The sequence below is a fragment of the Canis lupus genome, chromosome 20 (assembly GCF_048164855.1).
Source record: "Canis lupus baileyi chromosome 20, mCanLup2.hap1, whole genome shotgun sequence".
NCBI lineage: Eukaryota > Metazoa > Chordata > Mammalia > Carnivora > Canidae > Canis > Canis lupus.
In genome coordinates this window covers 34634473-34659501 of record NC_132857.1, presented here as the reverse complement: position 1 = coordinate 34659501, position 25029 = coordinate 34634473, and the positions used below count along the sequence as shown (strand labels likewise).

General features: G+C 50.5%; 1 protein-coding gene and 1 long non-coding RNA gene across 2 annotated transcripts in view; one reads left to right on the top strand and one right to left on the bottom strand.

Annotated features, from left to right (window-relative positions):
• Positions 1-1907: 1907 nt before the first annotated feature.
• LOC140611847 (uncharacterized) lies at positions 1908-8988 on the bottom strand. The gene is made up of 3 exons (XR_012013097.1): positions 8293-8988; positions 4746-4984; positions 1908-4083 (listed from the first exon to the last, which is right to left on the bottom strand). It is a non-coding gene; the product is annotated as an uncharacterized lncRNA (long non-coding RNA).
• GLI2 (GLI family zinc finger 2) overlaps positions 6072-25029 on the top strand; it is a 254303-nt gene continuing 235345 nt past the window's right edge. The window contains exon 1 of the mRNA XM_072788859.1: positions 6072-6502. The gene's annotated coding sequence lies outside the window, so the exon portion shown is untranslated. The remainder of the gene's footprint in view (positions 6503-25029) is intronic.

Sequence of the window (25029 nt, the reverse complement as noted above, 5' to 3'; positions counted from 1 at the left end):
GACTTAGGAGTGATTCTAGACTTCACAGTGTCACTGATTCCAGAGCCTGTGGGAGGTATACCAGGATGGAGGGATGGTGGACTGAGAGCCATCGCAGGACTCCTGAAAGAATAACACATAATCAATCCACTTTGGGTTGGGGATTGACACATCACTGCCCATCCTCCTTAGCCACTGACCAGCTATTTGTCCTCCCGCCTGGCTCCTCAGTCATTGCTCCACTGCTCACTCCTCACTTAATACATTTCATGTCCTCCCTTCCTTCCTTCCTTCCATTTTTTTTTTTTAAGATTTTATTTTTCTGTAATCTCTATACCCAACATGAAGGTCAAACTTACAACCCTGAGATCAAGAGTCACATGCTCCATGGACTGAGCCAGCCGGGCACCTATCTTATGTCCTGCCATTGTGGCCACTTTGTGTCTGCCTTGATGAGAGTGCAGATTCCTTGGGGTGAGGGATCGGGTATCTTCCTTCTAATGTTCCAAAGTGCTCGCTAAGGGGCTTTGTAGCCAAACCAGCAAACAATACAAGTGGTGAGCTACCTCAGGGCCTTTTCACAGTCTTCTCTGTTTTCACTTAGTTTTGTGTCGTAGACTTGATTTCCAAAAATAGCCACAGCACCATTTCTGCCCCCATATGCTTTACAGAATCTTGCCATTCCCCATCAAGAAGAAGAGTCTATTTTCCCATTCCCTGGACCTAGGTAGAACTTTGTCTCCATGAACAGAATGCTGCAGAGGGATGCCGTGGCTTCCAAAGTTTTGTAGAAGGCTCCTCTTGGCCTGCCTGGCATCTTCCCTTTGTGCACCTGTCCCCAGTATTGCCCCCTCAGGAGCCATCTTTGTGTTTCTTACTTCTTCTATAGAAGTGTGCTCTTTGGAAGGCTTTTACCTGGCTATCTCTTCTTTTTTTTTTTTTTAATTTTTTTAATTTTTATTTATTTATGATAGTCACAGAGAGAGAGAGAGAGAGAGAGAGAGAGAGAGAGAGAGAGGCAGAGACACAGGCAGAGGGAGAAGCAGGCCCCATGCACCGGGAGCCCGATGTGGGATTCGATCCCGGGTCTCCAGGATCGCGCCCTGGGCCAAAGGCAGGCGCCAAACCGCTGCGCCACCCAGGGATCCCCTGGCTATCTCTTCTTAAGCTCACTCTTGGAACCTGGTTACCACCATGCTATGAGGAAGCCCAAAGTAGTCACAGAGACCACCTGGAGAGATCCAGACAGAAAGGAACCAACGCCCCCCTGAGCCAGTAGCCAGCATTGTGTGCCAGGCATGTGATGGGCAGGTCTTCAGATGACCCCAGTGCCAGGCTTGGGGTCTTCTAGCTAAGGCCCCAGCACTGTGGAGCAGGCATAAACTGTCCTTCTTCTGTTCTGTCCAAAATCCTGACCCCCAGGATCTTTGTGTGTAGTAAATGATTGTTTTCTCCCACTGCATTTGGATAGATTTGCTCTACAACCCTAGTAACTAGACCACTGTGCGGTGAGGGACAAGCACTCTTTTGGGCTAGATTTTTTTCTTTTCTTTTTTTAAAGATTTTATTTATTTATTCATGAGAGACACAGAGAAAGGCAGAAGGAGAAGCAGGCTCCATGTAGGGAGCCCAGTGTGGGACTCAATCCCAGGACCCTAGGATCATGTCCTGGGCCGAAGGGAGGCACTCAAACACTGAGCCACCCGGGCGTCCCTGGGCTAGATTTTCTTGTCACTCAGGCTCCTTTGACTGTGTTCTCTTCCCTCTCCTAGTTAACCCTCCCTCATTCCTTCTACTTTCTTCCCGGCTTTATGAAAGTATAATTGGTATACATAAGTACATAATTAATGTATAAATATGATGAGCTTGGATATACGCATTTATTTGTGTTACTATCACCACAATCCAGGTAATAAATATATCCATCATTTCTTTTTTTTTTTTTATAGATTTTATTTATTTATTTATTCATAGAGATGCAGAGAGAGAGAGAGAGAGACAGAGACACAGGCAGAGGGAGAAGCAGGCTCCATGCAGAGAGCCTGACTTGGGACTTGATCCCGGGACTCCAGGATCATACCCTGGGCTGCAGGCGGTGCTAAACCGCTGCCCTATCCATCATTTCTACAAGTTTCCTTGTGCCCCTTTTCTTTTGGCGAGGGAGAGGACCTCTCCAAGGGAACTAACCTCTTGAATTCTTTTACTACACAACACCTGATTGTTGACTATAGGTACTATGTTGTAGAGCAGATCTCTGAACTTTGTTCCTCTCATATAACTGGAACTTTACCCACTGAATTCCCCATATCCCCCATCCTCATCGCCTGGTAAGTACCATTTTATTGTCTACTTCTCTACCTTTGACTATTTTAGCCTCCTATTAGATGAACTGACTGGTATCTGTCCTTCTCTGCTGGATTTGTTTCACTTTGCATAATTTCCTCCAGGTGGATCTCTGTTGTTCACAAATGGCAGGATTTCCTTTTTTTTTTTTTTTTTGTTTTTAAGGCTGACTAATATTTCGTGGCATGTATATGCCACATTTTCTTTCTCCCTTTATCTGACGAGATATATTTGGGTTGTTTCCAGATCTTGATTATCATGAATAATGCTGCAATGAACCGGAGAGTGCAGGTATCTTTTCAAGACCCTGGTTTCAATATTTTTGGATATATACTCAGAAGTGGGATTGGGGGATCATATTCAGTTTTAAGTTTTTTTTTAAAGATTCTATTTATTTATTCATGAGAGACGCGGAGAGAGAGAGGCAGAGACATCGGCAGAGGGAGAAGCAGGCTCCTCACAAGAAGTCCAATGTGGAACTTGATCCCAGGACACTGGGATCTTGACCCCAGCCAAAGGCAGACACTCAAACACTAAGACACCCAGCTGCCCCTATTTTAAGTTTTTTTGAGGACACTCCGTACTGTTTTCCATAATGGTCACATTATTGTGCATTCCCACATACATCAACAGTGCACAAGGGTTCTAATTTCTCCACAACCTCCCTGATACTTGTTATCTCTCATTTTTTTGACATTAACCATTCTCAGGGATGTGAGGTGGCATCTCCTTGTGGTTTTTGACTTTCATTTCCCTGATGACAAGTGATGCTGAACACCTTTTCACATACTTGTTGGCCATCTCTGAACATCCTCTTTGGAGAAATGTCTACTGAGGGCCTCTGCCCACTTAAAAAAATATTTTACTTATTTATTCATGAGAGACACAGAGAGGCAGAGACACAGGCAGAGTGGGGAGCCGATATGGGACTGGATTCCAGGACCCTGGGATCATGCCCCCAGCCAAAGGCAGATGCCCAACCACTGAGCCACACAGGTGTCCCCTCCGCCCATATTTTACTTGGGTTATATGTTGTTTCTGCTCTTGAGTTTTAGGAGTCCCTTATAGATTTTGGAAATGAGCTCCTCGGCAGATATTGTAGTTTGCAAATATTTTCTCTCACTCCAGAGGAGGCCTTTTTATTCTGTCTTTTCCTTTGCTGTGCAGCTTTTCAGTGTAATGTTCTCTATTTTTGCTTTTGTTGCACTCCATTCCTTCTTCATATCGGTGAAAACTATTTCCTCAGGAATGCCCTCCTTGAGCCCCACACCGCCTCCCGTGACAGCTCAGGTCACCAAGCACCAGTTTAGCGCACTTTGCATTTTTTCCTCACCCAGTTTCTGATCATATATTTGTTCGTGGTTACTAATGAAACATTAAGCTCGAGAGGGGAAGGGACTCTCACCAGTTTGGCTCACGGTGATGTTAGGTCACTTAGCACGACGCCTGGCGTGCAGAATGTTGCCAACCGAGTGAACAGGGACTTGCCCAAGGTCATTCATTAAGGATCAGATCTGAAACCAGACTTGGTATCCCAATGCTCACAGGAAGGCTTTCTCTGCTGTGCCACTTGCCTCCACTCCAAACCTCATTGCTTTTTTCAGTGCCAAAACTTCTGACCATCCACCGATTAAGGCATGGTGTCTACTGCCTCTCCTCAAACCGAAAACATTCCATCTTCATCTCAACAGCCACCTTCTTGCCAAAATAAGCCAGAGAAGGTTATGGGAGTGCCTGGATTCCAACAGGAGTTGAGCCGGTCTGAGAAGAAAAACAGAGAAAAAGGAAATATCCCAAAATGTTGATTTGTTTAAACTTCTCCACAAACTTAACAACACAAGGAAACCAACAGAGACAAACTTATAATGAAGTAATCAGCCGATGAAGCTAATATTCCAGTAACATGAAATGATTCCCCACATTTCATGGGACAGATATGAATAGGGTCATTAAAATATGGCCATTGAGGGGAGGGAGAGTTTACTTTTTCTGTCTCCTTGGAGTCTGTGTTCTGAAAGCTCAGCAGGAATTTAAACAAATAGCATGGAGGAATGAATGGTGAATCCGATCATATTTAAAGAAAAAGCCCCTTTCAAACTTTTCTTCCCTTTAATAAATGCATTGGCTTCTGCAAGTTTTGCCTTTTTTTTTTTTTTAAACCCTGTGGGTTTTTTTCTCCCCATCTGGAGAGCCTATTTGTTAAAAACAAAATTAGCATCAAATTGTTCTAATATTGTTCTGCATATTTTTTCCCTCTAGGTCAAGAAGAAATTGTTACTTCTCTCATATAAGTGAATGTAAGGAGAAAGGAAGAAAGGTAGGGTGACAGGGAACGGGGACCCTAATATTCCTTCCCTCTGTGATTAAAAAGTGAAACATAGAGTTGGGGAAATGGTCAATGGTATATGGAGACAGCTACCCACCAAAAGGGATTGTATCAGAAAAGTGGGCTCATGAAGGTCTCGCCCCCACAAGGAGAGTAGAATTGCCTCTCTGAGCCTTTGTTTCTCTTGCATTCCAGACAAGATGCAAGGGTAGGAAGGGCGGCTGAAGGGAGAGATGCTCCCACTCCTCTCAACTGGGCCAATTTAGTTGAAGTACTGGTACAACCGCTCTGACCTTGGACAAGTTGCTTAACTTCTGTAAACCTCAGTCTTCTCATCTGTAAAATGGAGAGGGGGGAACCAATCTCAGAGTTTTGTAGGATAGATATAAAGGAATTATCACCTGTCACCCAGCAGATCGTGTTTCACAAGTGTTAGAACTTTTCCTAACATTAAAAAAAATCCCCAAATGAGGCACTTTTTGGGTGAGAACCCTCAGCACAGAGAGAGGGGTGGCCCCCGAGGAGTTGAGGGACACTTTAGCCGGCCACTCCCATGCTCTGCATGCTAGCCAGGCAGCTCAGTTCTGAGCAGCGGTGTGGCTCGAGGGCCCAGAGCTAGTCACCCAGTTTGCTTAAGCAAGTTCTTTCACACACACCCCCATATACACTTTGGCCCAAACTTCGGTGAGGTTTTTTTCTTCCTTCTTCCTCTGTTGTTGTTGGGTTCTGATTACTTCCATCTGGCTGTGGCAGCTAGAGCGGAGTCTCTTAAAAAAAACAAAAACAAACAAAACAAACAAAAACCCTCCCTGCAAAGCACACTTGTACCAAACCTAGAAGGCTTCTCGCCTCCCGCCTGCCTGCGCTCGGACGGCGACTCGCGTGAGCGGCGGCGGGGGGCGCGCACGGGACCCCGGCACCTGCCCGCGCAGCGGGGTGGCGGACGGTCCCCGCGGAGCCAGCGCCGCGCCCCCGGCCCCGCCTCCGTCCCCCGCTTCCGCCCCGGCGCCCGGAGGAGCGGGCGGCTGGGATGTGCGACCCGGGCACCCCCCGGCGGAGGGGGAACGGGGAGGGGCGGCGGGCGAGGGATCTCGGAGATTGAAAACAGAGCAGTGCCCGCGCCTCCGCTCCGGCGCTCATCTGACTTGAGTTAGCGACCCCCCCATCCCCCCCACCCCCGCCCCCACCCCGGCGCCTTAAAAAAAAAAAAAGTGTTGGAAACTGGCGCGTTCTTGGGTTCCCGGCTCGAACTTTGTCGGTAGGTGTGCGTCCTGGGGTCGGCCGCCCCTCCCCCTCGCCCTCCCCCTCCCCTCCCCTCCCCTCCCCCGGCCCCGCGGGTCCCCGGGCGGGGGCGGGGCGGGGCGGGGCGGGGCGGGGCGGGGGCGCGGCGCCGGGCAGTGCTGCAGCGGTGCGCGCGGGGGCGCTGCGCCGGCCGGCGGCGCTGCGGGGCTGCAGGAGAGCGGCGCTCGCCAGCCGAGGCTGCACGGCTCCGCGGACTTTTTTTCAAACTCCCATCAATGAGACTTCGAGGAGGAGCGGGAGGCGGCGGCGGCGGCGGACGCGCAGGAAGGCGAGGAGGAGCCGGGGAGCCCGAGGAGCCCGAGGAAGGAACGCGGGCCGCGCGGCGCGCGGGAGCCTAGGGAGCTGCCGGCTGCGGGCGGTGCGGGCTGCTGGCCCCCTCCCGCCTCGGTCCCCTCCCCTGCCTGGCCCGCCCCGCCTCGGCCCGACTGAGCCCCGGGACGCCGCAGCCCGCCGCGGGTCGCCGCGGCAGCCAAGTTGGGATGGGGGCCCGGAGCCACCGCCCGGCGCCCCGGAGGCCACCTGCGTGCTAGAGGCAAACTTTTGTCTCCCTCGGTAAAGTTGTATTGGCCTTCTTTTGCTTGCTTTGCGTTGCGAAGTGCCCCCTACCCTGGCCGAGCCCGGGCCGACCGGGATGCTGCGCCGATCCCGAGGGTCCCCCGGCCGGGGACCCGCGCCACCGGGCTTGGGGGGAGGGGGGCGGCGGCTGGCGAGGCGGCCGCGTTTCGGGCTCTGGCCAACCCGTGCGGGACCACCGGCGGTCCGGGGCTAGCAAGGCGTGTCCGGGGGGCGATTTCGCATCCCCCTCCCTACCTGGGGGAAGAGAGCCCGTCCTGTCCGGGCGCACCGCCCGGCCGGCCCCCAGCCTGCTCCACTGCGCCCGGGTCCCGGGCTGTTTCTGCGGAAGGCGGTGGGCAGCGCCGGGGGCTGGATGCTGCGGAGCTCCCGGAGGTGGGCAGGGGGAGCGTGTCTGGGGAGAGCGTGTGCGGGTGCAGGGGTGCAGCCAGCCACTTGTGAACTTCTAAAGTGTACTTCTCCGCGCTCCCCGCCGCGAAGCCCTGCCTTCCTTTCTTCCTCGCTCCTTCCACCCCGTCTTCGGGCCCTGTTGCCCCCCCTCCCCCTCGGTCAGGCTCTCCTCTCCGGCCTCCCTCCTCGCTTCTCCCCTCCAACTCCTCCTCCTCCTCCTCCTCCTCCTCCTCCTCCCCAGTCCTCCGCCCCAAGAGCCGCTTGACTTCTCGGAGGGATCCTCACGTAATCCCTGGCCCCATCCTCGGGTCCCCCCCACCCCTCACTTTCATCCCCGCCCCCACTCATCGTCTCGCCCCCCCCCCAACCCCCCAAAGGCCAATCTCTCAACAAGTATATTTGCTGAGGAATTTGAAAAATCCACTACTGCAACTTGATCTGTGTGTGATGGATGGGGAGAGGCGCGTAGAGAGTTGGGCGCCAATCCTATTAAGGGTTTAGAGAGGGGAGCGTTTTTCCCGGACGGGGGAGGGGGCGGGGGGGCTAGGGAGGGGTGGAGGAAGGGAGCGTGTGTGTGTGTGTGTGTGTGTGTGTGTGTGTGTGAGAGTGTGAGCGCGCCCGCCGCGCCGGGGAGCTGGAAGTCCACCCTATTCGGCGCCTTTTCAGCCCCGGCTGTAATTGCTGTCATTTCCTAGGAAACCCGACTTTTACAGCGCGAGGAGCTCGAGACCGAGCCGGCGCGCTTCACCCCGGGTGACCAGCTGCGGAGGCGCTTGCGGACCCCGAGCCCCCCTCCCCCCGTCCTTTCTAGGGTGCCTGTCCCCGCTCCCCTCTCATCTGTATAATTTCTTATTTCTGGCTGCCTCTGGGTCGATCCCCGCTGGCAAAGTAGATCCCTCCCGAGTCCCGCGCGGGGCCCTGGGGGCGGTCTTGCGCGCCGCGCTGCCCTCCCGCGCCCGGGCATCCCGCTGGGTGCACGGCCTCTGGCGCGGCTTTGCAGCCCGGTGGCCGCGGCGGAGTCCCGGGCCCCCGCCCCGCCGCCCTCGCCGGGCGTGTGAAGGTTTAATCCCGACAGCTTCAGATAAAGGGAGCAGTTGTAAAACGCTCATATGCTGTTTGCAGACGAGGCTCTGGGGGATGTTGGAGAATTTGAAAGTAAACGTTTCCCTCGCAAGCGGCATAAAATAGTGTTTAAACAAATATTGTATTGGCATGCTCAGGGGGCTCGGTGCCAAAAAGTAAAGTAAATAAACTGTGAAATCCAAAATATACAGCGGTGGAAAGCGCAGGAATAGGCGGACCTGTCGCAAGTCCCCCTGATGAGATCTGTTTGTTCTGGCCACCTCACCTACAGGCCCCCTCCCCTCCCATTTCCTTACCTTGGCTGAGAGTTTCCTTCTCTCGGCTTCCCAGTGTCTGGGGGCAGGCCTCCCCGGGCCTGGGAGCTGCTCTGCCCGTGGCTTAGTCTGGAGGGAATTCATTGTGTAGCTACCTGGGCTGGTCTCCCTGCCCCCCCCCCCCTCCCAGGGGAGGGGAGGGTCCCCAGGCCACGCTTGGCTGCTTTTAATTTTGATGTTCTTTATTTAGGCTTTTCCCAGCTTCTGGTCTGCCCCCCCTGGGGCAGCAGGTCTAGAATGTAGACTTGCAGATGCGCCTTCCAGGCCTCCCTCCCTGCTGGTGCCTCTCACAGCACTTCTTGCTCCTCTTCTTCAGCTTTCTTGCTTTCGTTTTTCCTAGCCTCGCTGCCTCTCCCCTCCAGGGCTGAAGGTTACAGGAAATTCTGGAGGTGTTCTCTCCCAGACTTAAATTCCATTCAAAGCCAGACGGGAGGAAAGTTGTCACTTGGCCGAGAGTTTCAGAGTTAGTTAATGTTTTGTAATCTTTGGGATGCTTTTGTGTTTTCCTTCTGCTTTGAGAAATCCGCTGATTTCGGGAGATTGTTTAGTGGTTCTGGGGGGGATTTACACTAATGCAGGAAGATCTCCCTGGAGGCCAGGAGCCCACCTGCCCAGGAGATAGAGCCCTCAGGTGAACCAGCCAGCCCTAGGTCTGGCATCCAAGAGACTGTGGTCAGAGCAGTCTGTTTTCAACATCAGTGGGTGAGGCTGAGAGAGAAAACCCCCGCTTCCCCTCCATAGGGGAGCCAGGCTACAGAGGAATAGGGTGGGACCAGTAGAGATATTTTTGTTCTCCGTGGGAATTGTTCTGAGGGGAATTTGGAGTGTTCAGACTCCTCCAGCAGAACCCCCTCCCCCCCCAGCTGCTCCCCAGCTCACACTGCCCCTAGCCGTGGCCTTGGAGGGAGCTTTGGACTTGGCCCACGTTGAAGTGTGTGTGAAATTAGATGAGGCCCTCCTGGAGTGCCACTCCACTTTTTCAGGGGTGCTCCAGCCGACTTGTGGGGGGAGCTTGGACAGAGGAAGTCCTTTGAGCTGTGTAGTCAGAAGAGGGGGCCGCAGAGCTGCTGGTCAGCGGCTCACTGCCCGGCCGTGGGGGTCCTGCAGGCTGTGTACTGTAGCTGGCTTGTTTGCACTGCCGACTGAAAAATACACAAATACTTCATGCTTTTTGTACTCCCACAAGTGTCCTGTACACAGTGCAGCCCGTAGGGCTGGATTAGCAAACCAGGGGATTCAGCAGGCAGGCAGACAAAATTGGATATTTGTCTAATAAACACCCCTCTTCCATCAGGGCCTCCCTCGGCCACTCCGGGGTGGAGAAGGAGGGGGAGGGTGGCTTCGCCCCACAGATGCCAGCAATTCCCTTTAAATGAGACCAGGAGGTTGTCGTGTGCACTCTGAAAGCCCGTGTGACCCCTACACACCCTGCTGGCTTGTTAACGCTCAGAACGGAGTCCTACATCCTTATGTACTCTAGGGATAGGGCAGCTTGCCTTTTCTTGGGGAAGTGTGTGTTCAGCAGGGCTTACTTTCATCTGAGTGACGCTCACTCATGACGCCGGCTTGAGGGGGGTGGAGCAAACCAGTCTTGCTTCTTTAGACTGGGGTGGGGGTCGGTTTCTACCTGTGCCAGCTCCTGCTCCCTGGGTGCTTGAGGGATGGCAGGCCAGGTGGACCTCGCTGTGGACATCTGCAGCTGTTCCCGCTGGGCCAAGGCCCTTTGAAAGGGAACCCCAGGGAAGCAGTCCCCCACCCTTTCTTCTTTTCAGTAAGTGTCAGAGGCACGGACAAATGAAACACGTGAAGAATGCCAAAGAGAGAAACTATTCTCAGATTCCAGAAAATTCGGGGGCGGAATAGGTGATTGTACCGACAACCAGAATGAATATGCAGCAATTTCGGTGAACGAGGCTCATTGGTGGAGTCTAAAGACCGTGGGGGAGCTACTCTGTAATTGTTTCTTGGAGCTTGTTTAAAAGACCAGAAGGCAAGGGGATGTTGGTGTTCGGTAGTGTCCGTTGGCAAAGGGCAGCAGCTTTGTGGTTTTTCAAATAAACCCAGGACACCAGACTCAATATTACTCATTTTCTCTAAAATTAATTTGAGTGTTTGCTGTGGAAGATGGGATTAAAAAAATAAACAAATCATTGTTGGTTGATTTTAGATTTTGAGGGTGACAGAAACATCTTTAACCCACAAAACTGTGTTTAAAACCCTGAACAGATGCACCAAGGAGAACAGCATACTTTCTTTGGGTTTAATATCTTATTTCTCCCTAGTCCTTCACCAACAAAAGCATCCTCAGTAATCCTGTTTGTGTGCCGATTCTGGTTTCTTTAAAAACATGCAAATGGGGGAAATAACTCAGTAAGATGTGACCAAAGAGTACCTATTAAACCGTTTTTGAATTTTTTTTTTTTGCTTTAAATCAAGTAAGTCAATGTGGTTTTGTGTGTGTGCATGTGTGTTGTTAAAAAAAAAAACAGGTTGCTGGGAAGTGTGTTTTAACAGTGAGTGCCCGGTTTCATGCATTAGCATAAGAAAAAAGTTTTAGTGCATTTACTATTGTCTTGAATGAAGAGTTTCAGCAAAGGGGAGGAAAGCCGCAAAAGGGTGATGGTCCATTGAGATTCTTCAGCAGCCCCCCAGCTCGTCATCTGCTGCTGAAATCTGTGATCGGATATCACTTTTATCTCGCTTTTCCATTCTCTGGCCTTTTTCACACGTTCACTTTTGTCAAGGTTTATTGATTATGTTTTCTTCTCTGCAAATCTGTGGAAAATTTAATGAAGCAAAAACAGCAGTGAAATAAAGGGGACTTTTTATTCATTAGCACGGGATTGATTTACCCCCTTGGGCGGAGGGAGGTGGAGGAGGAGGGAGGGTGGCCCTGCTGCTGGCTGAGGCGGGGCCTCCCCAGGCCTGTGGCCTCTACCGCTGACCAGCACGGGTGGGGGAGCCTGGGATTCCCTTCCCAACTGAACATTTCAAAGCTCCGACAGACAGGATGGCTGTTCCTGGTCAGCCTGAGTCTACCATGCTTCAGACCCCAGCCCCAGCCTCCAGGAATCCGGCTCAGGGGGCTTTAGGGCCGGGTCGGGTGGAGATTGGGATATTTGTATTCCCCAGTCTTACAAACCAGTGGAGTCCCTGCCTGGGCCTTCCCGGGGACACAGTTAAGTATCTCTTTTCCTCCAGCCCCGCTTGCAAACCTGTAATTAAGCAAAGCCCCTGGTGTGATTACACTTTGCTGACTCGGCTGGCTTTGGAACCGCTTCCCTCTACCAAAGAGGGTGAACTCTTGCTCTTTCCAGAGGCTTCTTGGGCAGCCTGTGGTACAGTTCCATGGCACATATGTTTGTCTGTGTCTACTCTTCTTTCCCCTGTCCTCTCTCTCCTCTTTGTCTCCTTTTCGTCTTTCTCTCCCCCTTCCCCTTTTGCTCCCTCCCCCTCCCCCTCTCTCCCTGATCCTTTTTAACATCTCTCTTCCCCCATTTCCTCTTTTGCGGCTTCATTTCGCCCCCTCTCTCCCTCCTCCGTCTCCCACCCTCTTTGTCTCTCCCTCTCCCTTCTCTGTCTCCGCTTCCCCCTCCGGCCCGGGTCCCCCCTCCCGCGCGCACGCCCCCTTCCCCTCCCCCGCCCCCAGCCGCCCCGCGGAGGGCTGGCCGGGAGGCGGCGCGCCCAGGCCTCGGGGACCGTGCCCGCGCCCGGGGGACCCTGGGCGCCCCGAGTGCCCGCGCGCCGGCCGCGCCGCCTTCCTCCCACCTGCCCGCCGGCCTGGTTTGCGGCGCCGGAACAAAGGCCACATTGTCCAGGCGGCGCACCGGCCGCCCCCGGCGAGCTGCGGCGGGCCGGACAGTGCTCGTGGCGAGTCGGGAAGGGAGCCCGCGGGCCAGATCCCAGGGGGCCCGCGCCGCCGCCTTTGTCGCCGGGCGAGCGCCCCGGAGCGCGCGGGTCCCCGCGGCCGCGCACCTGGCCCGCGCACCTGGCCCGCGCACTGGCCCGCGCACCTGGCCCGCGCGCACGTCCCGAAGCTGCCGCGCCGGCTGCACCTCCCGCTCGCCCCCCGCGGCCCTCCCCGTCCCGGGGCCCGGGGTGCCGAGGGCAGTTCGGGCTGCGGCGTGGGTGGAGAGCATTTCGCCGGAGCCAGGACACGGGGGGCCACGCTACCAAACTTTGGGAGGCGTCAGGAACTTTTCCTGGGAGGCGTGGGGAGGCCGCCCACACCCGGGGAGGCGTCCCGTTGCCTTGTCCCCACCCCAAAGGCAGGAACCCAGTGCTGGTTTCTCCGAATAGTCCGCACCCCCCCCCCCCGGCCCCCCTTCGTCTTGACCTGTGCGGATTCGAAACCTCTTAGTTCAGAAAGAGAAAGATCTCTGAATGCTTTAGGATGTTAAAAGAGCATCCGTCCCGGGTCCAAGCAGATGCTTAGCAATGCTTCTTTGTACGGTGGACAATGCAATAAGTCAGCCCGACTTTTGAGCCACATTTATAAGGAACTGTAAGGGCCGCTCAAGTACACTTGTGCTAAGTTGAATTGATTGAAATTTAATGGCGGTTAGTGGCGATGAATGGTAATGATTTTCCAGCGTATCTTTGGCATACTTGACATTAATAACCGGAGAGTGTGTGTCTATGCTCACCGAGAGCCTGCCACACACGTGAGGCGTAGCATTATTCATTTCCTTCGCCTCCTTCCTCTGCTCAAATCCTTTCCCTCCTCACCATAATTCAGTTGGTTTGGATGACTTAAAAAAAAAAAAAAAAGGAAAAGAAGGAAAGAGAAAAATCTTTCTCCATTGAGCATGTACGTCATGTCAACATAATTTTGGGCTCATGATTTTTTTCAATTCCTACATAAATCAGCTTCTAATATACGGAATGTGATGAATTTGTTTTAGCTGCCATCATGAATTAATGTTATGCAAATAGAAACTTTGCAGGTGAAATGATTTACTAAATAATTTCAACTTCTAATATTTAAACTCATTCATTACGTTGGGAGTTAAAAAAAAAAAAAAACAAGTCCATATTTTTAAACCTGAGATGGGGAGATTAATATGTAAGTATTTGCAGTGCAGGCAGACCTTGATGGCCAGAAAATAGCTCTTAATGTGTTGATTCTTTCTTTGAGAATCTACGATTCACCAAGCAGTGGCTTCAGAAGAAGGGGATAGAAGTTTTAACCAACTTTTGTCTGGGGGAGGACACAAATGCATTAAAAAAATTCCAACATGACTCTCAAGGTAGCATATCCCATGGGATTGAACTAGCTCTGTTTTGGGAACCAGAAGGGGCTTTCCTCTTCAAAGAGGAATAAGACCAAGGCAGGTGGAGAAGGGTGAAGGGCCTTTGATATTTCCTGCTCCCTCCTGTGTCATTTGCTAGTTAAGACTATTTCCGTAAACATTTATTATTGAAGTATCCATGACATACAATGTTATATTGGTTTCAGGCGTACAACTCAGTGATTCCAAAGTTCTATACTAGTTAAGACCAGCTTAAGACCGAGTCACTGATACCTGCCAAAGAAGGTGGCAGAGGTGTAGGATGTTGGACAGAGGATCCCCTGTCCCCCCAGAGCCCCCTAGGCCATAACTGCTGGGAATCCTTTCTCATACACATCATCTTTCAGGCTCTTTTCCTCCAGAAAGAGCTGAGGAAGAGAGTTGGCGAGTTGGATGAGTGCATATGAAGAAAAATTAGCCCGAGCCCTTGGTTACCAGAAAGGAGAGGGAGACCAGTCACTCAAGAGCTGGCTGACCTTGTGCGAGTTGCTTTGACTTTCTGTGGATGGAGGACCTTGGCAAAGGTGATCTCAGATTCTTGGGCTTCAGAATCCTGGGAGCCTGCACACCCCATCTCTTGCCGCCCACCGTGAGAATCAGACGGTAGGCAGGGTGGGAGGACCCGAGTCTGGAGAAAGTGTGGAGTTTCTGTTACTGCCTCAGCTTCCAGGGAGCGTGTAGTGAGGTGCTGCTCTGACTATGCCCCACGTTCCCATCAGTCACTCGCCATAGCCCATGGCAGTGCTTGGACACCTCTGGGATGTAGTCATGGCGTGAGCATAGATAGGGGTGGACTTGGAGACACTGGCGGGTGGTGGGGGGCAGGGGAGGCACACGGCCTGTGATGGCCTTCTCAGACTTTCTCGAAGGCTACGGATAAGTTGAAGGAGGGCTGACACATAAATATGTCTTGGATCTCTGAAGATAAGGGTAGAGTTTTGACTTGACTTCTCCAAAAATTGAGGTCATCGTGGTCCAATGACAGGTTGAAGGCACATCACTCAGACATTTCCGCAGACAGTGGTGGTGGGTTGTGCTATGGTGATACATTATGTGTCCAGGCAGTGACAGCGTATTTAGGGCTGGCCCTCACTTTCTGTGGAGATCAAGGTGAGGGGACGTGTCTGGTGTCCCCAGACAGAGTGTGTGCATGCGTTGCTTTGTTTATGCAGCGAAAAGAGAAATCAGACTTCACAGTTGCACAGCCAGGAATTTTCAGGTTCAAAGGTAATTCACATGTCTTCATCTATAGGAAATGGATATAATGTAATATGTTACTCACATAGGTGATAGAGTATGTTGTTACTCTTCCTGTAAGTGTGAACACGGGATGTGTGATATGTATATATATTTATTCTGAAATACATATATATCAGCAAGTCCTGTAACTATCAGATCCCTTTAAGAATTAGATTTTTTTTTTCACTTCTCCTAAGCTGACTTAGGAGAAGTGAAAAAAAAAAAAAAGAAAGAAATAGTGTAAGAGACTGAAGTCAGAACTGGACATGAGTTTTATATATGTATATATATAATATATTAAAATATATATATATACTAAAAATTCCATTTTATTTATTCATGAGAGACACAGGCAGAGGGAGAAGCAGGCTCCATGCAGGGAGCCCAACATGGGACTCGATCCCAGGACCCCAGGATTACACCCTGGGCTGAAGGCAGGCACTAAACCGCTGAGCCACCCAGGGATCCCCTGGACGTGAGTTATAGAGGCAAATCTGAGAATAAGGCCTCAGGCACCTCAAGGCTTGGTTCCTGGGACTCCTGGATGAGATTCAGGTGGGAAGCTGGTTAAATATGCAGATTTCAGGCCCTGGGGAGTACCTGGTAAATGAGAGAGAATTCCTTCCAGAGTCGAGTCTGAGATCTGAACTTTATTGATGACTTTTAGGGTGGAGTGATGGGGATTAGTGTTTTCTTGCTGTGATTAGTGTTTTCTTAGTGTTCCTTGGTGACTTTTGCATTAAGAAAGGGATAGCATTGGCATCTCTAAGACTGGATGGACAACCCAGGATGGGCCTCAGCAGATTGTTAAGAGTTTTATTGATTGATTGATTGTTAAGACTTTTAGCTGGCTGATCAGCTAGTGCTGACTGGAGGTTGGGGCAAGCTGGTCTGAAATTGAGCTCTCCTGCTCTAGAACATCACAGAGAAGTGGACTCTAGGGCAGAGGCTCTCTTTCACGGGACAGTGACAGTCACCTGTTTTGCTGTGAAAGGTAGCTTTTAGGCCTCAGGAGAAACCATAGCTTAGTGAGTTTAGGAAGTGTGCAGTTCTGGCCCCAGGGTCCCTAGGATAACTGCTTCCCCCTTGCCCACCCCTTTTTAAAAGATTTTATTTCAGAGAGAGAGAAAGTGAGCACAAACGGGGGGGTGGGGCGGCAGTGATCCTGGGTGGCTCAGCGGTTTAGCGCCTGCCTTCAACCCAAGGCGTGATCCTGGAGTCCCACGATGGAGTCCCATGTTGGGCTCCCTGTATGGAGCCTGCTTCTCCCTCTGCCTGTGTCTCTGCCTCTCTCTCTCTCTCTCTGTGTGTCTCTCATGAATAAATAGATAAAATCTTAAAAAAAAAAATGGGAGAGAGGGAGAAGTGGGCTCTCTTCTGAGCAAGGAGCCCAGTGCAGGGCCTGATCCCGGGTCCCTGAGATCATGACCTGAGCCAAAGGCAGATGCTTAACCAACTGAGCCACCCAGGCACCCATAACTCCTTTTTTTCTCCTGTAAGAGCCCTCCTGTGTGTCATGATAGCTGCTGTCTCAGTGCTCATGGCTGAAGTGGCCAGAAGTTGGACCCACTTGGGCCCGGTTCAGTGTTTGACGGGTGTGAGCAGACATTCTAGAAGTTCTACTCATGGTGAGATTTGGGGAAAGGGCCACCTTGTGGGTGTCTCTGGTTTCCTAGTAGGAAGGAGCTAGCCTGGCAGGAGTGGGTGTGCAGAGAGGAGCTGGTGGCGGCCGCCCTGCCCACGCCGTGCCCGCCTCAGGCCTGGGAGCCGGAAGGAGGACGGGCTGTGGACTGTGAGGTCAGCCTGTTACCCGAGTGCTTCAAAGGTACCGCTTGGCTTCCTGCCCCCGTCACAGTGCCTGGTCCCCGCACCCTGGCCCTGGCGTCAGCATCTTTCAAGCACATCCTGTCTCACTAAGACTTGAGTCGTTTTGGGAGGAAGCAGTCGAAAAAGAGCCTGGAAGGAGAATCTGACGAGTACGGGGCGACTGAGCGTGTTTTGTATAAACGAGGCTCCAAGTGGGAGCCCAGCGCAAGGTCAGGGTCCCGGGACCGGTGGCCTTTCCGGTCACTAAGGCGCCGCTGGCCTTTGACACATGCCTCTGGCTCTGACGGCGTGGGCCAGCTTTTGGGGGGACTTTGTGACCTGTAGTGTCCTGTGCTGCGGACTCTGTTAGCTTTATGTGGATGCCTTAAGTGTGCCTCCGGGGAGGATTTCAAGAGAGTCTGGAAAAAGAAAACTTGCACGCCCCTGAACTGGGGATCTGTGGACTCGTCCTCACCCGCTGTGCAGTCGCTTCGGGTGGAGCCCACGCGGAGGCATTCCGCGGATCCGAGGTGTGGTATTGTTCGCTGTCTGCCTTTGCTCGGCTCCTCTGCTCCGTCTACGCTGCCGCGGGCAGGCTGTAGAGCAGAGTGAGGGCCTGGTGCTCCGTGGCTCCCCTGGCACCGGGAGCCCCGTGGGACGTGGATGTGGGAGATAGGCGGGCGACACGAACACCGCCCCGGGTCTCTGCGCTGCAGCACCGGGCGCCGAATCCTCCAGATGCGGCCGGCAGTCCCAGGCCCCACAGACCCCTGAGGCCCCGGCCCTGTGTCTTGCTGTTCTTTCAGGTAGGGCTGACCCCCGTGCTCCGGTGTGGTGCTGCTCCGAGTTGCCATCCCCTGCCATCCTCGCGGGGCCCGCCTTGAACGGGTGGTTACTGGCAGCAGGGACGCTGGAGGCAGCATCAGGCTGATGGTGCCTTTGGAGCCTGGCTTGGAAGCCTTGGTTTGCTGAGCTCCAGGGTGCTGAGGACAGCCTCCCCCGCCGGCATCCCCACCCCCAACTGTGCTGTGAGTCCTGTTCTTGCTTTGGAAGATTCCAGTGCCCGCTGTCAGGCCCCTACTGGCCAGCCTCACAGGCCAGCTCCCCGGGTGAGCACCGTGTGTCCCCCTCTGGCTGCCTGGCCAGCAGCCCAGACAGGCAGACAGAGCATCTGGGTCTCACCCAGAGCCCTGCCCTGCCCTGCTCACTTTGTGGGTGCCTCAGGTTGTTTACCAGTGGCCTGGGTCCCTTACCAGTGGCCTGGGTCCCGTTGGTCCCTCTTTCGTTTTCATTTCTTCAGATTTCTCTTTGTTTAGGTTTAAAATCCTTTTTCTTTGTGTGGCTGGGGGCTGTATTCAAGATCTGGGCTTTGGTTTAGCACTTGGGGATTCAAGCAAAGCCTTCTCTTCTGATGTAAAAATATTAGCAGCAACAACAATAAAAGCTTCCCCCCTCAAGATCTTAAAACTAAGACATGCTTTAAAAAAAAGAAAAAAGCAACTGGTGAATTAGGGAACATTGGAAAGAGGAAAATACCATTAAATATCCTTCCAGTCCCTTTCTATTGGTTTTATATGAGATACTATTTTTGCTTGATATTTTCTTACAAAATTGAAGTTGCATTGTGCATGGTCACGTAACTCTTGATTCACTCAACATTATATCATGGACATTTTTTCCATGTTTATTAATGAATAATTTTTATTTCTGTGGAGGTTTTGGCAACATAAAATTCCTTTGTCTGCCTTTATTATTTTTGTACTCTCTTTATGTGGTTGGATGTTTAGATTGTTTCTAGTTTTCGTTATTAGAGATAATGCTGGAATAGATGTCTTTGATGTAAACGTTTGCCTGAAATTTCTGATCATTACTTTAGAATAGGTGCTGAAAAGTGGCCTAGCTTGGCCAAGGTATTTGAACAGCTGTGAAGCCGTCGTTAGGCCTTGCTGGATTTCCAGTGGTATCTTCCTAGCTTTTGGGGAGAGATCAAAGATGCTAGCTTGAGGTTTTTAGAAAAACTATGTACAAATTGATGTAAAACAGTTATTGAGTGCCTTCTGCACACCTAGAAACATGCGAGTCACTTGAAGACTATGATCTCATGTTGTAAAAAGGTAAACTGAGTCTTGGAGACATTGGATAGCCTCCGTGTTTACCTGGCCAAGCAAAGTGAGACTTGCTCTCCTGAAGTTGGCTTCTGAGTGCAGCCTTGGGAACAGCTGGGCCACAGCACCGTTTCTCAACTAGGCAGTTTGTCCCCCAGGGGTCATTGGTCAATATCTGGAGGTGTTTTTGGTTGTCACAACTTTGGTGGGGGCATCTAGTAAGTGGAGGCCAGGAGGCTGTGTAACATCTTGCAATGCGCAGGGCAGCCCCCGCAGCAAAGAATTATCCAGCCTTGTAATGTTGTTACCAGTGCTACAATTGGGAAAGCCTGGAGAGATGTCACCAGCTAGGGTTTCCTCCCTGACCCACACACCAGGACTCTGGTCCTCTTCTTTCCAGGGCTGGCAAAGCAGGCAGCAGTGCCGTTTCACACCTCACTCTCACACCAGGCTGGAGATCTTTAACCCTCTTTTCTGTGCCTTGAGTTGGAAATGGGGCGGCCATTGCCATCAAGAGGAATTCCTTGAGCAATCCATCAGTCAATCAGCTAGCACTTACTGGAACATCTGTTATGTGCCTTGCACTTATTAAACTCACTGCTGTTAGTGCCACACCTTGCTGACTTGGTTAAGAGCCGCTGGCCTCTGAGATCCCAGCAGGTTTCTCAAATGTGCATTTTCCAGCAGTCTCCATGCCTAGCGGGGAGGCTACTTTGGGGAAGTCCTGAATTGGCCAGCGTGATCTCAAAAGACAGCTACAGAGGAATGTTGCCAGGAGCATGGATTGCCCTCAACTGTTGTCTGAGAGAAACTGGATATGTCTGTTTTCCTGGCCTCAGGCTGGTAGGTTTCCCACTTCACAGTGAGTTTTATACCAGGCTCTCCCTGGCAGCTACTGGTCAGGAACTGCAGAGTCCTGGGTCCGAATAATGGGAGGTCCTGGGGTGGGGGAGATCCTTTTGGCAGTGGTGCATTTGTTTAACCATACAGCTGTACCTGTGCGGTCCTGGGAGGCTTCTTTGAGGAGAGGGCCAGACTGGGTCGGTTTCTAGGATGGGGACTTTGCCATGGAGGGGCAGGGGAAGGCAGGACAGTCTAGGCAGAGCAACTGAGCAAATGATTGGCAGAGTGTGGTGTTTCTGGAACCTACAGAGTATCCGTGTCGCTTGGAGGGTGAGCTGTGCCAAGAGGCTCCAGCAGGCTGCGGAGGGGCCCTTTATGAGAACCTAGGGTGCTATGAAGGAGTGACTTTGTGGTCCCAGGGATGGCCCTTGTTACCCGTGGGTTAACTTCAGGTCATGAGACATAAGCATGTAGGAACCCAGGTTCTTTTGGGAGATGGGATATTGGGCAGCAAAGTGTTCTCTGCCTCTTGGTTTGGGCTGACTCCGTTTCTCCAGTTTTTTTTTTTCCTGTCAGGCAGACCGGCAGAACAGTACAAGAGAAGATTCCCAGCAGATATGCACGCCCTCTTCTCATTCTGGTGACCTTCGCCCTTCTTGTCATCTGTTGGCGAGAGCTTTGCCTATTTGTGACCTGATCCTGAAGATAACTCCCCTTACAGGGTCACCTTGGTGGAAAAAGGAAGAGATAAATCTGGTTCTCAGAATACTTTTCACTGTGATCCTCAGAAACACTTTCAGTGCTTTAAGGGTGGTAGTGGTTATCCATCCATCCTCCCTGCATCCATCTATCCATCCATCCATCCATCCATCCATCCATCCATCCACTCTACCTCCATCATCCATCCATCTATCCTCCCTCCTTCACCCATCCATCCATCTACCCTCCCTCCATCACTCATCCATCCATCCATCCATCCTCCCTCCCTCCATTATCCATCCCATCTATCCTCCCTCCCTCTTTCATCCATTTATTCATCCTCCATTATCCATCCATTCATCCATTATCCACCATTCATCGTCCATCCATCCTTCTTTCATCATCCATCCATCCATCCATCACTCCATCCATCCATCCATCCTCCCTCCATCATCCATCCGTCCATCCATCCTCCTTCCATCGTCCATCTACCCTCCCTCCATCACTCATCCATCCATCCATCCTCCTTCCATCACCTATCCATCCATCCTCCCTCCATCATCTGTCCATTTATTCATCCTCCATTACCCATCCATTCATCCATTATTATCTACCATTCATCGTCCATCCATCCATCTATCCATTCTTCCTCCATCACCTATCCATCCATCCTCCTTCTCCATCACTCTCCATCACCTATCCAATCATGCATCCTCCATCATCCGTCCATCCATCCATCCATCCATCCATCTTCAGTCTATCATCTATCCATCCATTATTATCCATCATTCATCATCCATCTATCCTTCCTCCCATTCATTGACAACAGGGATTTTAAAGGCCTTTGTTGTTGGTCTTTGGCGTATCTCTCCTCTCCTATCTATGAAGGCGATAATTTCAAGGGTTACCTCTTTCATGGAGTTTTTCCTGCATCAGACCTAGGCTCCCACTTGTCATTGGAGTTTCCCTGGCTTATAACACTCATTAACATTGTCTTGCAATTGTCTATTTGTGTTTAGTAGATGTTTGTTGGTAAATGAATTCAGTGGGAGAAAATGACATTTGTTCAGTGTCCTTTGACACCTTTGTTAAGAAATACAAGTCAACCAAGCAGCCTCCAGATTACTCTCTCCAGAAGAGTGAGTAAGAGCAATCATTATAAAACAATTAGTTTGTAATAGAGTGGAGTTGCATTTTTATATAATATAAACATGTTTGCTATATAGTTCATTTGGACTCCACATGTAATTTCTGTGTACAATATTTTTATACACACTTTGAAGGGTTTTTAGGTGGGAGGTAGGTTGTTTTGATGGATGTAGGTTGTTTTGATGGATAAGGTATTGGAGATGTGGTGCAGTAACCAGGGTTCTAGCCTGGCTTTCCCTGAAATTAACATGAGACCTCCTTACGCAGGGTGGCCTCTCCTAGTTTATTCCCTGTCAAATGAGAGGCTGGGATAGATCATCTCTATCTGTGTAGATTATGTCTTTTTTTTTTTTTTTTTTTTTTTTATGTCTTTAAGCCATGACATTCAGTGCCTGGGGTCACTCACAGTTTCCCTGTCCCATTGGTTAGAGAGGGTTGCAGTTGGGCTTCGTAGACTCACTGATGGTCACTTCACTGATTTATTTGAGTGAGGAGTCAGCCCTTGACCTTAGCAGTGCCATAGGAAATGCTCTTGTCTTTAAGCACTCTTACACCATCTCAAGATAGGAGGGCCTTAGAGACCATGTACGGCTTTAGCACCACTACCACTTGGTGTGACAGGCACATGAGCTCTGGCGGGATGACAACCTGATCTGTGTGGGAGGAATTATCATTTGCATTTTCCAGATGCTGTAGAGGCTTTCTGGTTTCATTGGAGTTGTCCAAGTTCCCAGGGGTGGAACTGTCAGGGTCCCAGCTCCCCTCTCCTCCTTAGGGTTGGTTTCCCATCCAAAGGGTGCTCTTCCATAACCTCTGGGGGGAGGGCAGGGCACACCCTTTGTCTCACCAGGGACTCCCTCTGCCTGGGAGGCCCCTCCGTGGCAGCCTGGACAGTTAGGAATGTGGCCCTGCCCTCAATCATAGCCTGCCCACTCCATCACCCACTCCATCACCCGCTCCATTGCCCGCTCCATTGCCCACTCCATCACCTACTCCTACTGTCCTGAAGGAGGTCTGTCCCCTTGTTATCCCTTCTGTGGCCCCCAGCTCTCTGAGGGAGGATGGAGAACGTTTTCCTGGACTCATTCTTTCCCGGGCTGGCTCCCACCCTCTTGTTATGGGCAAATCCAGGCCCCCTGTGTTTCACATGACCCAGCTTGACATCTGTTTGACACCCTGGCTCATGAAAGGAACTGTCTAGTGGCTGTAGCATTACTATTGGGAAGGGACAGACACATTAGCCCTTATTTTGGAAGGTTTGGTGGAGCAGGGGGTTCAGACCAGGTGCTGGAGACAGGCTGCACATCCTTGTTCTTTGCTTCTGTTTTCTCATCTGTAAAGTGAGGATTGCTATAGACCCATCTCCTTGGGGTATAGTGAGGATAAAAGAGTTCATAGGTAGTATAGTACATAGTACTATGGAACATAGTAATAAATCTTGATTATTATTAATAAGGCGGCCCAAGTGGGCGCCATGTATTTGGCCGCTATGTCATGTAGCCACTCATTTAGGCTCTAGTCAACTCAAATCCAGATTCTCATTTAGCACATGCTGCTGGTTTTAGCCAGAGTCCCTATCCTGCTGGGTCTTATTGAAAGACATCTTGGTGGGGGCAGACCCTATGCTTACTGGAACCTGGACCCTGGCCAGGAAGGAGATCAGTTTGCTAGAAGGGATCGTTTCTAGAATGTGCCCGATTTTGTTCTGCCTCAGACCAACAAGGCACGTACTAGACATTACCTTCAATCTGCCAATGGCTGCCCTGGGCCTGAGGATGGCTGTGCAGTCACCTCTGCCCTGCTGTGCTCTGGAGAGGCCTTTCCAAGGTAGGTCTCTCAGCCAGATTCCTCCAGAAGCCAGGACAGTGACCATGCACTCCAACCTGTGGACCTATTCAAGTGCAGATGGTTGCTGGGCAAAGAGACATGAGCTTCATGAGACTGATGGCTGTGAGGCTCCCATAGAGTAGTCCTCTGTGGCTGCTCAGGGGCTTCTGCTGGACAGGGCAGCTGCAGTGAAGCTCCCTTGCCTCAAATTGTCCTATCTCCATTGTCACCTTGATTTAAGCATCATGATTGTCCAAATATTAAAACAACAGATTTGCTGTCTTGGATTAAAAAAAATGGTTTTTTTTGGTCTACTTAATTTTAATCTTTGTTAGTATTTATCTCTCCCCCCCCCCCAATATTTTACAGATTCAAGATTGAATAGTTTATCATTTGCATCCTGTGATTTTTACTTAATACTTTTTGGTAAGCATTTGCTGTGGGCTCTGTTGAAATGTGTTGTTGCTTCTTCTATTTTGGACATAAATATGATCTATTTCATGATCATAACTAATTCTTCTAAAAACATCTTTACATATAAATTCTCTAAGATTTTTAGTGTACTTTTTTTTTTCTTAAATCAAAAACATACCCTTTGTAAACTAGTTGAGAAAAAAGATTTAAAAAGAAGAAAGTAAAGGCCACCTGTGACCTGAGGCCCGCATTTCCCATGCCCTTTGTAGGGAACCTCCTTAGCACCTTGATCCCTTCTAGACCTTTTCTATTTATATTTACTAGTATTTTCTACACTCACAGGATCACATCTCATATATTGTTTTGTAATTTACTTTTGTAGATTATGACCACAATTGTGTGTATGTCCCCCCACCCCCGGCCCCCTATGTAAATCTTTGGCTGTAACGGATCACATTCTTTGGATAAATTGCCAGAGGTAGAATTCCCTATCAAAGGTGAGATCACATTTAAACTCATTTAAACTCTACTCATATTTCTAGGCAAGTGGTTAAAAAGAAGTAACTGCCCCAGGGGAGGGCAGCCCATGAAGCTTGTCCCCCTCCCCCCCCCCATACAAACTTAATACAAATAAAAAAGGTTAAATGTTCAGAAATGGATGATGTGGAGTGAGAAGTTCCCCCTAAATCCTACTGCTTAGTGATAACTTCCGACTATGGGTATACATGTGTTTTTCAGTGTTTCTCAACCGACATAGACCAATATTTTATTGTCATTATTTTATTTTTACCCAAATGGGATCATATTACAAATAGCATTCAGCAGCTTGCTTTCTTTTTTCTTTTTTTTTAATTAATTAATTAATTAATTAATTAATTAATTTTTGCTTTCTTTGTGTTCACTTAGTAATATGTCTTGGTGTTCTTTCCACATCTGCCCGCATAGATCAACCTCATTTATTTTTCACTTACCTGTAATTTTTATGTATCCTTATTAGTTAATACTCACATACTCACATGCTTAATAATTTCCAAAGGCATAAAGAGTTATATATACTTCTATAGGAAGTCTGGTTGGCACTACTGTATGTAGCCCATCCACATAGCCCTCCCAGGGCCAATCACTCATGCTAGTTTTTGTGTGTATCCTTACAGAAATAAGTTTTTTTTTTTCTTTTTAAGATTTTATTTTATTCATGAGAGGCAGAGACACAGGCAGAGTGAGAAGCAGGCTCCCTGCAGGGAGCCCTATGCAGGGACTGGATCCTGGTGTCCCAGGATCGCACCCAGAGCCGAAGGCAGATGCTCAACCACTGAGCCACCCAGGCATCCCCAGAAATAAGTTTT